Genomic DNA, 17,741 nt, shown 5'->3' with positions numbered 1-17,741 from the left:
CCTTGCACTTTTTCGTCTTGAGCTTGACTTGAGAAAGGATGTTTGATTGACTGACTGATTTCAGCATGAGCGCATTATCAGATAAAGTCCATTATCAGACAGATCCTCAGTATTTACAGTGCTGTGAAAAACCTCAAGCATACTTCTGCTTTTCATCTGTCAGCCCTGTGGAAACCGGATTGATAATTACTTAAGGAAATCTACATTACAACCTGGATACATGTGTAAATAAGTTCAACTCTCTGTGTGTTTTTCTCAGTAATTTTTAATTTGACAGTATATATGTCAGGATAGCATGTGCAAAGTTATTTCTGCAGCATCTTTTGTGGAAAGGCCTCATTTGTGGCCCTGCTGGAGGACTTAAATTTATATCATGAGTGTTTATTCATTTAGCTTTTCTCTAAAGAGACTTACAGGCGAGGACAAAAGAAGCATTTCAAACCGAGAGAGTAGAAGTTATACAAAGCCCATAACAAGTCATTAATTAATAAATTAATAATAATAAATTAATAAATTAATCAATTCATTCATTTATTCAATTATTCATTTAACCATTTATTGAATCATTTAATTATTAATTCAATCATTCAATAAGATATTCATTCATTCAGTCAATTATTGATTTAATCATTCATTCAATCACCATCCATTTGAACTATTCAATTATTCATTCATTCAACCATTTTTTTAAATAATCAATCATTAACTAACTGGCCCGTTTATTCATTTATTAAAATATTAACTCAGTCATCCATTCAATTATTCATTATTTCAATTATTCATTCATTCATTCATTCATTCATTCATTCAATTATTAATTTTATCATTCATTAAGATAATAATCAATTAAATCATTCCTCATTTAGATATTCATTCAATCACCTGTTTAATCATTCATTCATCCATTCAAATATTCATAAATTCTTTCAACCATTTATTCATTCAACCAACCAACCAACCATTTATTCAACTTTTCATTTGTTTAACCATTCAATAAATCACTTTATTATTAATTCAATTATTCCTTAACATATTAATAAATTTAATCATAACTTTAATTATCCATTAAATTATTCATTTACTCATTCACTTAATTCATTCAATCATTTAATTATTCATTCAATCATTCATTAAGATATTATTCAATTCAATCATTCCTCATTTATTTATTCATTCAATCACCCATTCAGTCATGTATTCCTGCATTCATTCATTCATTCATTCATTCTATTAATTCACTTAATTCATTCAATAATTTATTTATTTATTCAATTATTAATTCATTCTATCATCAATTCAATCTGTCATTCAATCAATTAATCAAATAATTAAATTATTCATCCATTCATTCATTCAGTCTTTAAATTATTAATTCAATCATTCGTTAAATTATTTGTTCATTTATTCAACCATTTATTTAACCATTCGTTCATTTGTTAAATTATTCATTCAACTATTTATTTAATCAATTATTCAATTACTCAATCATTCAGTCATTTATTCAAACATCTATTTTTTCGTACATTCATTTATTCATTCATGCATTCATTCATTCAACCATTCAATTGTTTATTCTTCCAATCATTCATTCATTCATGAATTTTTTTTTATTCATTCAGTCAATCATTAATTTTCTTTTGGCGTTAGTTTATTAATCAGGGGTCGCCTCAATCAATTATTCATTCAATTACTCATTCATTCAAACATTAATGTATTCATTCCTTCATTCATTAATTAATCAATTAATTCACTCATTCATTCATGCAATCCTTTATTCAATTATACATTCAGTCATTTTAAAGTTATTTATTTCAAGAATCTAGACCGTCTCTGTTGACCACATAATAGTGGTGTGTGTTTGCAGGTATATCAGAGCGTTTCTCTGCAGTTTCTCAGGTGCTCAGGTGTTCAAGTCTGCGCAGTGATTGGCGTTTCCGCAGCGCTGGGATCTGACACGTGTGCCGGACGGGCGCTGGACGCTCCTCCGCGCTTTGCATATTCACAGCTCTGTCGACTTCTCGGCAGGCCACTTCATAATTAACAGCTGTTGAGATGTCAAACGCGGCTTCGGCCGTGGCACATGCAAATATGTTTGTATTCCTACCCTGCGCCTCTGCGTTTCCTGGGGTCACGATCTCTGTCCCTCTTTCAGTCTGCCATACACACACACACACACACACACTGATGGACACACACTTGTAAACCGAGCTCTTCCCTGGCGCTGTCAGGTCTCGAGGCTCACGCTCCAGTCGACAACTTCTGCATAAAGTCATGGCGTTTGAACAGGGGGGAGTATTAAAATGAGCCCTGCTGCGTTCTCTCTCTCTCTCTCTCTCTCTGTGTGTGTGTGTGTGTATTTGTCATGCTTGTTTAGCCAAAGTTGAAATGTAAATATGGACGGTGAAAAGATCTGGCCGGCGATATGCTGCTTGAAATTCTAATAAACAGGTAGCTGTCCGCTTGTTATAAATGATACCCATAAAAAGCAGGGTGATTCCTTTAACTGATAAAGACCAGAAATAATTGTCTGAGCTCGCACAAAATGAATCAGATCAACAAAAAAAACGAGCTGCAATGGTCTCACGGAGAGACAGAGGCCGTATAAAATACAAAATAAATGAAATGTGATAAAGCAGTTGGTTATCGGGCGCCTGGACTCACTCGGGAGGTGAGGATTATAATATTATGAGTGGACTCCAAATGCTGAGGCGATAGCATTATTGCATGTATTTAAAGCGCGAGGGGGAGATGTATTTATGTTAAAATGAAGATATTCCACGCAGGCATCAAAGATACAAGGTCACTTTAGCAGCCGGAGAACTGCAGCATCCAGCACAAACTTTTGCAGATCTCAGGCGAGACGGCGAGGAAAATGTTTCGATAAGTCGTGACATTTTCACGGATCAAAACATTCAATACTCCTGTTGTTTGTGTAACTGCAGCAGCACTTGTGCCATTAAAGGGGAACTATTGTGCAAAACTCACTCACTTCTATACGGGGTTTCAAGAGTTCGCCCTTAGCTGATGATTGCACTGTAAAAAATAAATCCGTAAAATTTACGGTAAATAATCGGAAGCTGTGGTTGCCAGTACTTTACTGTTAAAAACACGGTACAAACACGGTAAAAGTAATTTTTAATTTTTACGGTAAATTACCGTATTTCATTAATTTATAGAGGTAATATGTCTGTATTTTGAATGATCAACATCTACACATCTTTTGTTTCACAGTTAGACACGTCAGCACACCCACATGCAGGTCGTGATGCGAAGTTACAAAATGATTATTACAATAATCATATTTTTAGTTACAATTAACTTTTCCCACAAGCAGAAAAGAGTATCAGCATGTAGAAGGTGCTCAGTGTCACAAACACTAGTAACACGCATAAAATTAAAGTCATGAAATAAATATTGTTTATTAACATTAGATGTAACATAAATCTCTAATGTTCATAACTGATGGGGAAACAACTAAAAAGATCCATATTAATGTCAACCAAATGCATAAAAAGTGACGTGCCATGCAGGGAATTCTGGGAAAGTCAATTTACGGTTATTCGCCGTATATATTAAGGAAACACTCCGTTAAGGCAAGGCAAGGCAAGTTTATTTCTATAGCACATTTCATACACAGTGGCAATTCAAAGTGCTTTACATAAACGAGAATAAAAGAAACAAGTAAAATAAAAATAAAAACAAATAATAAAAATGCGTCAAAACAAAACAAAACATAAAAACAGGTAAAATGTGATATAAAAGAATGAAGAAGAAGAGAAAAACAGGATAGTGCGATCTGTCGGACGCAGCACAGTGCTCATTCAGTAAAGGCACAGCTAAACAGATGTGTGTTCAGTCTTGATTTGAATGTGCCTAATGTTGGAGCACATCTGATCATTTCTGGAAGCTGATTCCAGCAGCGAGGGGCATAGTGGCTGAAAGCTGATTCACCCTGCTTTGACTGAACCCTTGGAACTTCTAGTTTATATGATCCTAAAGATCTGAGTGATCTGTTAGGTTTGTATTCAGTGAGCATATCTGTGATGCATTTAGGTCCTAGGCCATTTAGTGATTTATAGACCAGTAATAATACTTTAAAATCTATTCTGAATGTAACTGGCAGCCAGTGTAGAGACCTGAGGACAGGTGTGATGTGCTCTGATTTTCTGGTTCTGGTTAGAATTCTGGCTGCAGCGTTCTGGATGAGCTGCAACTGTCTGACTGTCTTTTTAGGAAGACCAGTGAGGAGTCCATTACAGTAATCCACCCTGCTGCTGATAAAAGCATGAACAAGTTTCTCTAAATCTTCACTAGAAACAAAGCATCTGATTCTTGCTATGTTTTTGAGATGATAGTATGCTGATTTACTGACTGCTTTGACATGACTGTTGAAACTCAGATCTGACTCCAGAGTCACACCAAGATTCTTGACCTTATTTTTTGTAGTTTGACCTTTAGTGCCAAGGTACGCATTTACCTTGAGAACCTCATCTCTGTTCCCAAACACAGTCATTTCAGTTTTCTCTTTGTTTAACTGAAGAAAGTTTTGGCACATCCAATTGCTCACCAGGTTACGGATTTGTACTGTAGCATTTGTACAGTTTTTCACCATTGAAATCACGGCCATTTTTTACAGTGTGATTATTGAGCGTGTTTGGCATGCTGTCCGGGGAGAGAGCCCTGAACTCGCTGCAGGGCGAGAGGGGAGTCCGAGTTCAGGTAGGTCTCGAGAACTCCCCTGCTTGATAATGTTGGAAGTAGTCTATGAAGTGTCTATGCTGTCAGTTTACTTATGCTACATGCTTTTGGTCTGTGGGAGGAAACCGAAGAGCCCGGTGAAACCCATGCGAACATGAGGAGAACATGCAAACTCTGCACAGAAAGTTCCCGGTAAGTGTCCGAGCCAATGACATTTTTGCTGTGTGGCCATGGTGCTAACCATTAGACCTCCGTGCTGCCCTGACAAGGAAATGGGAGGAGTATGGGTGGAAGTGGGGAGTCTTCTAGACGAAGACGGCTGAGGGAAGATACTCTGGTTATTTATAGTGGTTAAGGAATTGTTTGATTGGTAAATCAGCGTTGGCTAATGTGGACCAGGTGCTATCAATCAGAAACACGTGCTCCTCTCGAAATTAATTATGAATAAACTTCACCTAAACTAGGCTTGGGCGATGTCGACCAATTTGGCATCATATGATGTCTAATGTGAAACATCGTGATGGACAATGGCATCGTCATCATGTGAAAAAGAGGGGGGGGGGTGTATTGGGTTGGAGGCGGTGTTTGATTGAGTGCGTGCAATGACAGAGCGAGGAGGGATCAGATATGCAGATAATAAATAATACTGCTAATAATATTAACATTATATAAAAGCAAATCGTTATGAATAAACTGAAAAAGCCTCCCGAGATGAAGAAGGCATGAAAGTATTTTTTTTAGACTTACGTAGGCTAAAAAAAAATGTTTTGTAATATTTTAATCCTTTATATTTATATCCTATATATATCCTTGATATTTGAATAATTTTTCATATGTAAAGATATTTGCGTATTGCTGTACATCCTGTCTGTGTTAAGCAGTGTGTAAGCGAGGCGCATAACTAACGCGCTCTTTGCTGGATTTTAGACCGGCTTTGTTTTGGTCTATTGAAAAATCTATTAAAGTTTCTCAAAATAGCAACGCGCCAGCAATGCACCTCAACACGCCTCCCTTTTTTTTAGATCAGAACGCCTATGGGCGCACATATGAGTGCAAATGCATTTGTTATTTAAACAGCGTGCTGCAAAACGTCAAAATGACTCTTACATCAAGCTGAAACTAGCAAACAACAGTTCCGTCGCGCCTTGCGCCACATTGCGCCAGGTGTATGATAGGGCCCTAAAACATATTGTTCAAAAGTTAGCCTTATGATGGATGGAAAATTGATGTCGGATCAGTTAAAGGTTGCTAATTCTTTTAATAGATTTTTTTATAACTGTGGCAGAGAAACTGGTTAAAAAGCTCCCAGTACAAAATGTTTTTTTTAATGATAATTTAGTTATAGAGTATTATACCAAATGTGGTTTTAATTTAGGAAGTTTTGTGTTTAATAAAGTAGATGAGGGGAATACATTTAAGAAATTAAAAACACTCAAAAATAGTAGAGCAACAGGGTTGGATAATATTCCAGTGCAGTTCCTCAAAGAATTATCTCTTTGATGGTTACACACATATTATTAATCTTTATATTTGTCAAGGTAAAGTTCCGGATGGGCTAAAACATTCATTCATTCGTTTTCTTTTAGTCCCTTTTTATTAATCGCCACAGCGGAATGAACCGCCAACTTATCCAGCACATGTTTTTACGCAGCGGATGCCCTTTCAGCCACAACCCATCTCTTGGAAACATTCACACACACTCATTCACACACATACACTACAGACAATTTAGCCTACCCAATTCACCTGTACCGCATGTCTTTGGACTTGTGGGGGAACCCGGAGGAAACACATGCGAACGCAGGGAGAACATGCAAACTCCACACAGAAACACCAACTGACCCAGCCGAGGCTCGAACCAGCCACCTTCTTGCTGCAAGGTGACAACACTACCTACTGCGCCACTGCATCACCTGAGCTAAAACAAGCAAGAGTTACTCCTCTTTTTAAGAAAGGTCTAAGAATTTTGTCTAAAGTGATGGAGAAAACTATTTATGAGCAGATTGAAGATTATTTTTTCAAGCTAAACATGCAGGGGGATCTCCGAGTGGCATTCTCAGTGAATAGACTTGGGCCTATTGGTGTGTGTGTGTGTGTGTGTGTGCGCCATTGAGTGCAATGTTTGTATATTTATAACCACCTCAAAGCGTATTGGGGGTCGCGAGTCACTTGCATTATTTTGGGGGTCACAGGGTGAAAAGTTTGGGAACCCCTGCTCAAAAAATGCTTCTTGATTTTAAGAATTTTTACATATTTGGACTAAAAACCAGACAAAAAACAGAGCAAAAGCATTAGCATTAGCTGCTATGCCTCTTGGGCTGCTGGTTTTCGGCTTGTCATCGTCTGGCTTTGGTCTCCATCAGCAGAGCCCAGAGTGGCGTCTCGTCTGGTTAAAAAGACAGGATTGCATCTGAAAGCATCCCCTCCACACACACACACACACACACACACACACACTGGATCTGCCTCCTCAAGTATGCCAGAGTTGTAATGAAGATAATTGTAGAATAAAAGCGCCTCTCTAAATCATTTCCCTTCTGTCCATACAAGATTGATCACGAAAGCGATTCTTCAGAGCGCTGTAATCTTCATATTTAATGAGCGTGACTCCAAAACTATTACACTAATTAGTCAAATCTCACATATCGTTAATGATGCTCGCAGTAATTAATATTGTATTTAATTAAAAAATGACCCATTTCAGTGGCTCGCATGCAGGCGGACAGGCATCACCGACCGCTCGCCTCGGGCTGAGGTGTGTGTGTGTGTGTGTGTGTATGAGAGTGTGTGTCTGTTTGTGTGTATGTAAATGTCTGTGTATGTCTGGGTGTGTGCTTGTGTGTGTGTGTGTGTGTGTGTGTGTGTGTGTGTGTGTGTGTGTGTGTGTGTGTGTGTGTACTGTATGCAGTGCATGTACCAAAAGTACCATTACTTATCTAAAAATGTAGTGCCAGTAGAGTAAACGTATCTGTTGTAAATATTAGTCAAAGTATGAGTAAAAAGTACTTTTCAAAAGTACTCAAGAGTTGTAAGCTGTAGAAAGCTGATGATTTGCATGTAATTTGTGCATGTGTGTAAACGTAACATTCTGTAGTGCATTTAGTTGCCCAGCAGGCACACAACGTCATAAGATGTTAATTTTAGTTTAGATTTAGGTCGTGACATCAGGTGACCAAAATTCAATGTCTAGCCAGCGTCTAAGGATTATTTTGACATCAAAGGACGTTGATATTTGGTTGATTTTAGGTTGTGTTGGAAAGTGACCAAAATCCAACGAGCCAACATCTTAAACCAACGTCATATTGACGTCAAATACTGACATTTATTCATCAGGTATGGCAACCAAAATCCAACATCTGACAGACGTCATAGTGATAACATCCACACAACCTCAAGCTGTAACAACATTAGACGTTAATATTTGGTTGATTTTTGGTTGGACATTGGACGTTGTGGTTCTGATGTTATTTCAGGTTGGACGTTGGGGTTCTGATGTGATTTCAGGTTGGACGTTGGGGTTCTGATGTGATTTCAGGTTGGACGTTGGGGTTCTGATGTGATTTCAGGTTGGACGTTGGGGTTCTGATGTGATTTCAGGTTGGACGTTGGGGTTCTGATGTGATTTCAGGTTGGACGTTGGGGTTAGTTTTCAGGTTGGACGTTGGGGTTCTGATGTTATTTCAGGTTGGACGTTGGGGTTCTGATGTGATTTCAGGTTGGACGTTGGGGTTCTGATATGATTTCAGGTTGGACGTTGGGGTTAGTTTTCAGGTTGGACGTTGGGGTTCTGATGTTATTTCAGGTTGGACGTTGGGGTTCTGATGCTATTTCAGGTTAGACATTGGGGTTCTGATGTTATTTCAGGTTGGACATTGGGGTTGGACCAACGTTGGACGTTGGGGTTAGTTTTCAGGTTGGACGTTGGGGTTAGTTTTCAGGTTGGACGTTGGGGTTCTGATGTGATTTCAGGTTGGACATTGGGGTTGGACCAAAGTTGGACGTTGGGGTTAGTTTTCAGGTTGGACGTTGGGGTTCTGATGTGATTTCAGGTTGGACATTGGGGTTGGACCAACGTTGGACGTTGGGGTTAGATTTCAGGTTGGACATTGTCGTTCTGATGTGATTTCAGGTTGGACGTTGAGGTTCTGGTGTCAACACAATTTTCATTTCCAAAAAAAATGCAATCTGGCGTCATGTTGATGTCTTGTGCCTGCTGGGTGTTTAACGCCATTTTGGTCATCATACAGTCAACATCAGTCATCTTCTCATCAATGATCTGCACCTAAACAGTCTCTGGGTCAATGCATGTAAAGATTTTAGACATCTTTTTGAACACTTTTAACGCTTCCAAACTGTGTACTGCAATTATTAATCGCCCATGTTTTGAGGTAGTTCGGTATGATGCGATTTACCTTCTATGTGTGATTGATTGGACAGGAATCACAGAACTACTCAGCCAATTTTTATTGCAGGAAAAAATAAAGTAGTGGAGTAAAAGTACCGATATTGCAGTAAAAATGTACCCAAGGGAAAGTAAAAGCACACATTTTTAAAACTACCTAATACATTTTTCAGTTTTTTCTTCTTTCTTAAAGTTTTCTCTGTAAACCAATAGTGTTTCTTGCTCCACCTTTGGTACACTTTTGTTGTTCTAGGTACTCTCCCGAAAGGGTACCCAAGATGTGGTACAGTACGGTTTGCTTTTTGATGTCTTTTGACAGTAGAAACAGCCATAAAAGTGTACCGAATGGTACTGTACCACTCAGTGGAAACGGGCCATGAATGTGGCCTCAGCAGCACACCTAGCTGGTGTATTTTCCCAGCATGCTTTGCTCATGACTGGTATTGTCTGAGAGACACATCTGTGTGTATCAGCGCGCGGCGTCACAGTCGAGGAGGAGTCGAGGCGGCGTGATTTATGCACAGCAGAGCACAGAGTCTGGAGAATCTCCCGATTACACAAGAATTGCCTGAGAAATGAGATCTGTGACTACATTCTGTGATTAGCGGCTCACGCCAGCGCCGCGGAGGGGAGAGAGAGCGATGGCTCAATGTGCCGCAGCCCCGGCAGCTGTTCAGCGATAACACACCACACTCATTCCACAAACAAACCCTCTTATTACATTTAGCCGCAAATTAAAGACAGGGAAATGGGAATCAGAGTTGGTAAACTCTGGGCACTGGAGGCGCGCAGAGACAGACAGAGGGAAACGCACTGGGCTGCGATGGAGACACGATTAATAAAAACAAATGTTCAGTGATTATGCTGCCAGCTGCGGATGCATATGGGGCATCAACGTTATGCTCTGTTGTAATAATACAGATTTTTGATCTTGCATGGCAATCATCGCTGGCACAAATGCAAGGGAAATTGTGATTTAAAGTTGATGGAAGTCATTTAGTATGTTATTTTTTTGGGATCAGAAGCCCAAAATATGAAACAGGTAAACAGTGATGTGCTGCGTCATATATACAGTTGAAGTTGATTTGGCCCCTTTTGAATTTTTATTCTTTTTTAAATATTTCTTTAATAATTTTTAACAGAGCAAGGAAATTATCACAGTATGTCTGATAATATTTTTTCTTCTGGAGAAAGTCTTATTTGTTTTATTTCGCCTAGAATAAAAGCAGTTTTTAATTTTTTAAACATCATTTTAAGGTCAATTTTATTAGCCCCTTTAAGATATTTTTGTTTTCGATTGTCTCCAGAACAAACCATCGCTATACAATGACTTGCCTAATTACCCTAACCTGCTTAGTTACCATAATTGGCCTAGTGAAGCCTTTACATGTCACTTTAAGCTGAACACTAGTGTCTTGAAGAATATCTAGTCTAATATTGTGCTGTCATCTTGACAAAATAAATAAATCAGTTATTAGAGATGAGTTATTAACACTATTATGATTAGAAATGTGTTAAAGAAATCTCTCTGTTAAAGAGCCCATATTATACATGAAATAGGGTCATATCTTGGTTGTAAGGGTCTCCAACAACAGTTTAATATGCATGCAAGGTCAAAAAACACTTTCATGGTCTTATAATCTGCATTTATTTTTACCTAATTATCCCAGCGACTCCTGTATGAATCGTTCAGGGATTCATTTGTTCCCAAACCCCTCCTTAGCGCGAAGCTAATCTGCGCTGATTGGACCAATGACAGTCTGTTGCGATTGGTCGACTGCCTTCAGTGAGAGAGTGAAATGCCAAACAGCTAATCAGCAATATAAAAGTAATCACAGTTCATACACGCTTGATAGTGTAGGCGTGGATTTTAGCTGCCAGTGGGTCAATGTAAATACAGACTATGGACTTGAAAATACAGACGACTGACTATTTTATTGAACAAAAACTCCAAAAACAGTTGAGGAGATCTCCTTCTCACTCTGCTCTTTTCACAGACACACACACACACACACACACACACACACACATACGCACTTAACCCTGCTCCGGACGACAACGCGCGCGCACACACACACACACACACAAACACACACACAAACACACACACCTCTGGACGACAGTGCGCGCACGCACACACAGACACACACACTAACGTTACTCCCCGTCCACGGAGCTCCGTTAACGCAGCACGCGTCGCGTTTTTAACGTGACTTTGCACACGATAAGAGAATATAGCCAGTTAACCTGATACAGTACACGCGGTTACAAGTAACAAATCACAACTAAATACATTTGCAAGCTAGAGTCAACGAGGCAACTTTAATCGCACGTACTTACACTTGAGAAATGGAGGAAGAAAAATCCATCCTGACGTCCATCAGTAAGTTACTCTTTACTGATCCTTCCTTTAACAAACGCTGATGAAGTATTCTTTGTAGCATGTAGCTTCCAGAAGTTTCCAGTAGTTTCCAACTGCTTGGCTATAATGCTGAGGTTTCATCTTTGGGTAGAGACTCAATATATCCATCTGCAGTGTGACTTCAATCGACCGGCATGTTTGTGTGTGTGTGTGTTTGTGGGTGTGTGTGTGTGTGTGTGTCTCGGTTTCTGCGTCAGAGGGCGGGGCCTCAGGTTTGAAATCTCCCGGGTTTGCGCGTGCACGTGAATAACTTGGTTTCATTCGTACGTCATGGCGAAACACCTAATGAATCCGTATCAAGGCGACTCGTTTGAAGCATTATGAGTCGACTCTTTTTTAGATGAATCAACCGTTTTTAACACTGTACACTAACAGATTTAAGCCTTAGCTGGATACTCCACTTCACTTAGAGCTGTGTTACACACTACATGGAGGGGAATTTTCAAAAACCCATAATATGGGCTCTTTAAACAGAAATTGGAGAAAAAATAATCAGGGGGCTATTAATTCTGATTTCAACTGTATAAATACAATCCTTTAGTATTCACATTTATCTTAATGGCAGGACAGAACATTACACTATTATTTTCATTGGCTTGGTCGCTTGTTTATCAGGGGTCTCCACAGCGGAATTAACCGCCAACTATTCCAGCATATGTTTTACTCAGCGGATGCCCTTCCAGCTGCAACCCAGTACTGGGAAATACCCATACACACTCATACACTATGGACAGTTTAGTAGATCAGTTCCCCTATAGCGCATGTGTTTGGACTGTGGGGGAAACCGGAGCACACGGAGGAAACCCACGTTAACACGGGGAGAACATGCAAACTCCACACAGAAACACCAACTGACCCAGTCAAGGCTCAAACCAGCAACCTTCCTGCGACTGTTCTGAATGAATCACGTAATCATTTTTTTGCAATCATCAGATTTCCCAGCCTGATCTCACAAGAGAAAGTGTCTGTTTTACGCTGAGGTAGCGTTGGATTTCCCCCTTCTAGATGCTTGGCTGTGAAACAGGCTTTCTTTCTATGATTACAATTGTTTATTTGAATAATTTTAAGTGAAGTTTATTTATAAACTAATTTCGAGAGGATCACGTGCTTATGATTGCTTGCAGCCGGTCCCACATAATCCGATTCTTGATTGACCAATCAGACGATTCCTAAGCCACTATAAATACCCTCAGCTCCATATCACAGCCATCTTCATTTTGAAGAATCCCCCTTCCACCCCTACTCCTCCTCCTTTCCTAGATGGGTGACATGATGGTTAGTACTGTTGCCTCACAGCAAGAACGTCACTGGTTCTAGTCCTTACCAAGCCAGTCAACTTTTCTGTGAGGAGCTTAAACATTCTTCCTGTGCTCATGTGGGTTTCCCCCGGGTTCCTCCCACTGTCCAAAAACATGCAACTTAAGGTAACTGACTAATCAAATCAGCACATAAACATGCTCCTAGTCAGTAGTTATCACTTAAGAGCGATCACTATCTGTTCATTAGCTAGTACAGCAGGGGAGTTCTCCACATCCACCTGAGCTCAAACTCCCCTCTCGCCTTGCAAACGGGAGGAAGCCCCGGGCTCGAGGATCTTATAAGCTCAGGGCTCTCCCCCGGGACAGCATGCCAAACTAGCTTTAAAATCAATCATCAGCTGAGTGTGAACTCTTTGAAAATCATAGGAGGAATTCTTCAGGCGCAGAACAGTTTGACTGTACATACTCCAGCTGTAAACCATTTCATTAGCCCCTTTCACACATACAGACCTTTCCGGAAAATTGCCGGCAATTTTCCGGAAAGCTTGTATGTGTGAACAGGTCCTTTTTGAAAATACCGGTAAATTCGTTCTGGCTATTTTCCGGAAAGAGGAGTTGTAACATTAACGGCAATTTGCCGGAATGCTGCGCTGTGTGAATGCAGAAGGAAGATTGCCGTAATAAGCGCGTGCACGTCTAGAACCTGCTGACGTGAGACGTCTGCTTTAGCCAATCACAACAGTCAGACGCATTTACGTCCGCGCGGTTTATGAGGATAAAAGCCTTTGAATATTTTTCCAGACACATTTAGCTGCTAGAAGTTAGTCAGATCACGTTTATATGTTCTTCTTAATGCCAACTGTGTAAATAATCATCGATGAGATGCTTGTGATAAGCCGTTGTTTGTTTACCTTTAAGCTTTGCGTGTGCCTGTGAAACAGCCTGTGAGCGCCTGCACACGCACATATTATGAACATCTCGACATGCGAAAGTGATCCTGCGAAAGTTGTTCACAATATTGATCATCCACAGAGTTTGTAATTTAGTCAAATGTTTACAAACACAAGCGCAGCCGTTTACAGCTCATTTGTGGTGAATGATGTCAGAATTTACCGGTATTTTGGAATGGATGTGTGAATGCTCTTTTTTGCGGAAAATTTCCGTAACGTCCTCGCCTGTGTGAACAGCGCTTTTTTGAACATACCGGTAAAGTCGTTCCGGAAATTTTCCAGATATTTACCGGTATCACTGTGTGAAAGGGGCTATTGTGGTCATGCCATTGCCTCATAAACATTTCCTGCTTATCAAGCTATTTCATAACAAGAGGTAATTCAATTCAATCTTAGTGTTAAAACAGCTCTCATAACATTATCAACATGTGGCTCTATTTGAATCCCCGGAAGCTGTATAAATTAAAAATGTAAAACAGGAAGTGATGTTGGGGCTTTTGTTTACGTTGCTCAAAATGGTCTATATAGCTAATAAAGCGCGCAGTGTGTTTGTATTCCACAGCGAGGCCTTGTTCAAGAGAAAATAGACTGCGCGGAAGAGACCTCATTTTATCTTATTGATGTCACTGAACTGGAAGTACCGCCGCCGTGAGTGTGTTTGTGTGTGTGCGGCAGCGCGCTCAACAGTGTAATTGGAGTGATGAAAAATTATCGTGATTGGGCCGAGCGGCGGTCACCCCTCCCCCGGTTCTCACCCTTCCCCCTGCGGCCCCCCGGACCAGCAATAACATCTCCGGCCCCATCTGTCACCATCTAATGTGACAAAGTTTTTATCGTGTGTATTAAGGCGGCCAGATTAAAAAGTAAATACGGCAATCTCGGCCGGGCCGCCCGCGCTGGCAGGTTATGGTGCATTTCACGGTGGCCTGAGCAGCTCATCAGCGGCCCACCGCCTGCGGCCCCCCTGACAGGAGCATCAAACGGGCCCCAAGGGAGCAGCCGGTGGAGGGGTCCCGCTCGCAGGGTTAAGGAGATGTTAAAGGATACTATTAAAGTTCTACGTCTCTCCTCCTCTGTCTGAGGCAGCCGCTGTTTCTCCACCTCTGTGTCGCATCCTTTGGCTTCTGTTTTTCCTCTGGGCTTTTTTTTCTTCAGTTTGTGAACCGGCGCCAGCAGAAAACTGGCCAGATTACACCTGGCAGAGCGAAATGAGATCAACTGCAGGCCGGCCTTCAGGAGGAACAAAGATAGTTGTGTGAGTCTGAGTCTCAGGTTGCCAAGTCCTCCTGAAAAAAATAAATCCTATTCATATTGTTACTCAATAACACCAAATAAGAGCAGTCAAACTCAAATGGGCTGACACTAAACACTGGATAGCTGGTCTAGTGTGCTGTGATTGGTTAGCTGGTCTAGTGTACTGTGATTGGTTAGCTGGTCTAGTGTACTGTGATTGGTTAGCTGGTCTAGATTGGTTAGCTGGTCTAGTGTGCTGTGATTGGTTAGCTGGTCTAGTGTACTGTGATTGGTTAGCTGGTCTAGTGTACTGTGATTGGTTAGCTGGTCTAGATTGGTTGGCTGGTTTAGTGTGCTGTGATTGGTTAGCTGGATTACTGTGATGTGATTGGTTAGCTGGTCTAGTGTGCTGTGATTGGTTAGCTAGTCTAGATTGGTTAGCTGGTCTAGATTGGTTGGCTGGTCTAGTGTGCTGTGATTGGTTAGCTAGTCTAGATTGGTTAGCTGGTCTAGTGTGCTGTGATTGGTTAGCTGGTCTAGTGTACTGTGATTGGTTAGCTGGATTACTGTGATGTGATTGGTTAGCTGGTCTAGTGTGCTGTGATTGGGTAGCTGGTCTAGTGTGCTGTGATTGGTTAGCGGGTCTAGATTGGTTAGCTGGTCTAGATTGGTTGGCTGGTCTAATGTGCTGTGATTGGTTAGCTAGTCTAGATTGGTTAGCTGGTCTAGTGTGCTGTGATTGGTTAGCTAGTCTAGATTGGTTAGCTGGTCTAGATTGGTTGGCTGGTCTAATGTGCTGTGATTGGTTAGCTAGTCTAGATTGGTTAGCTGGTCTAGTGTGCTGTGATTGGTTAGCTAGTCTAGATTGGTTAGCTGGTCTAGTGTGCTGTGATTGGTTAGCTGGTCTAGTGTACTGTGATTGGTTAGCTGGTCTAGTGTGCTGTGATTAGTTAGCTGGTCTAGTGTACTGTGATTGGTTAGCTGGTCTACTGTGCTGTGATTGGTTAGCTGGATTAATGTGCTGTGATTGGTTAGCTGGTCTAGATTGGTTAGCTGGTCTAGTGTGCTGTGATTGGTTAGCTAGTCTAGATTGGTTAGCTGGTCTAGATTGGTTGGCTGGTCTAATGTGCTGTGATTGGTTAGCTAGTCTAGATTGGTTAGCTGGTCTAGTGTGCTGTGATTGGTTAGCTAGTCTAGATTGGTTAGCTGGTCTAGATTGGTTGGCTGGTCTAATGTGCTGTGATTGGTTAGCTAGTCTAGATTGGTTAGCTGGTCTAGTGTGCTGTGATTGGTTAGCTGGTCTAGTGTACTGTGATTGGTTAGCTGGTCTAGTGTGCTGTGATTAGTTAGCTGGTCTAGTGTACTGTGATTGGTTAGCTGGTCTACTGTGCTGTGATTGGTTAGCTGGATTAATGTGCTGTGATTGGTTAGCTGGTCTAGATTGGTTAGCTGGTCTAGTGTGCTGTGATTGGTTAGCTGGTCTAGATTGGTTAGCCGGTCTAGGGTGCTGTGATTGGTTAGCTGGTCTAGATTGGTTAGCTGGTCTAGTGTGCTGTGATTGGTTAGCTGGTCTAGTGTGCTGGTCTAGTGTGCTGTGATTGGTTAGCTGGTCTAGTGTACTGTGATTGGTTAGCTGGTCTAGATTGGTTAGCTGGTCTAGTGTGCTGTGATTGGTTGGCTGGTCTAGTGTCCTGTAATTGGTTAGCTGGTCTAGTATGCTGTGATTGGTTAGCTGGTCTAGTATGCTGTGATTGGTTAGCTGGTCTAGTGTCCTGTAATTGTTTAGCTGGTCTAGTGTGCTGTGATTGGTTAGCTGGATTAATGTGATGTGATTGGTTACCTGACCCAGTGTGCTGTGATTGGTTTGCTGGATCAGTCTGCTGTGATTAATTAGCTGGTCTAGTGTGCTGTGATTGGTTTGCTGGATCAGTGTGTTGTGATTGGTTTGCTGGTCTAATGTGCTGTGATTGGTTAGCTGGACTAGTGTTCTGTAATTGGTTACCTGACCCAGTGTGCTGTGATTGGTTATCTGGCTAGTTAGATTAGTTGGTTAGCTTATAAAAATCATTTAATTTCAGGATTCTTCAAGTTCTTTACTGATGTAAATGTTGTGGTAATGAGTATGGGATTCACTAAACTGGCACTATGTATTTTCTTGTACTCTGTCTTATGTACTGTATGTTATTATATGTTGTATCATTGTTAATTGATTATTACAGAAGTCTGAATAGACCTCAGTTTGGGACTAGATGGCACATTTTAATCTGAGCACTAACCTTAAGTTAGTGAGCAGTGATGTTCAACTAGTCTTTCTGTGACAGACAGAGCCGGAGGTCAGACACGTGTTTCTGTCTTGCTGTCTGTCATTAGAGCTGCGCTTAATAGAAGATAAAACCTCCGCTTCCCATCAACAATTTTCCCAGCGTGAGTCTGCATCTGACAGACCCAACAGATGCCCGCCAAATAAACAGCACAAACACTACAGTGGACAGCACTAACGATAATGCTGTGAATACATTTGCCATCTTTGCATAAAGTTTGTCAGTGATTGTATAAAAAAGTCTTTAAGCAACACACTGGGTGGAGATCTGCATGGCTGTCCACTCAGCATCTGCTTTCTGAGGCGCACAAGTCAACTGTATAAACTCATATCATATCAGATCTGCTCATCTTCAGGTCTGTTTACTGTGAGGATTACTGTCATGTAAGCGTTATATTTATTTATATGATCTGCCTCAGTGTGGGAAGGTTTGGGAGGGGTTATCAATGTTTAGAGA

The 17,741-nt window shown here is 40.8% G+C and overlaps 1 protein-coding gene and 1 long non-coding RNA gene across 5 annotated transcripts in view; one reads left to right on the top strand and one right to left on the bottom strand.

Moving 5' to 3' along the window:
* LOC141378392 (uncharacterized) overlaps positions 1–2,457 on the top strand; it is a 9,618-nt gene extending 7,161 nt beyond the window's left edge. Inside the window, exon 3 of one of the 4 annotated variants that reach the window (XR_015513951.1) lies at positions 1,849–2,457. This is a non-coding gene — a long non-coding RNA (uncharacterized LOC141378392). The remainder of the gene's footprint in view (positions 1–1,848) is intronic. The other 3 variants (XR_015513948.1, XR_015513950.1, XR_015513949.1) reach the window with 3 other exon arrangements.
* Positions 2,458–13,340: 10,883 nt separating this feature from the next.
* Positions 13,341–17,741, bottom strand: part of esrrb (estrogen-related receptor beta) — a 158,244-nt gene continuing 153,843 nt past the window's right edge. The window contains exon 8 of the transcript XR_015512513.1: positions 13,341–15,017. The gene's annotated coding sequence lies outside the window, so the exon portion shown is untranslated. The remainder of the gene's footprint in view (positions 15,018–17,741) is intronic.

The sequence above is a fragment of the Danio rerio genome, chromosome 17 (genome assembly GCF_052040795.2).
Source record: "Danio rerio strain M-AB ecotype USA chromosome 17, GRCz13ab, whole genome shotgun sequence".
NCBI lineage: Eukaryota > Metazoa > Chordata > Actinopteri > Cypriniformes > Danionidae > Danio > Danio rerio.
Note: the sequence above shows the minus strand (reverse complement) of the source record. Positions and strands in the feature narration are given on the sequence as shown.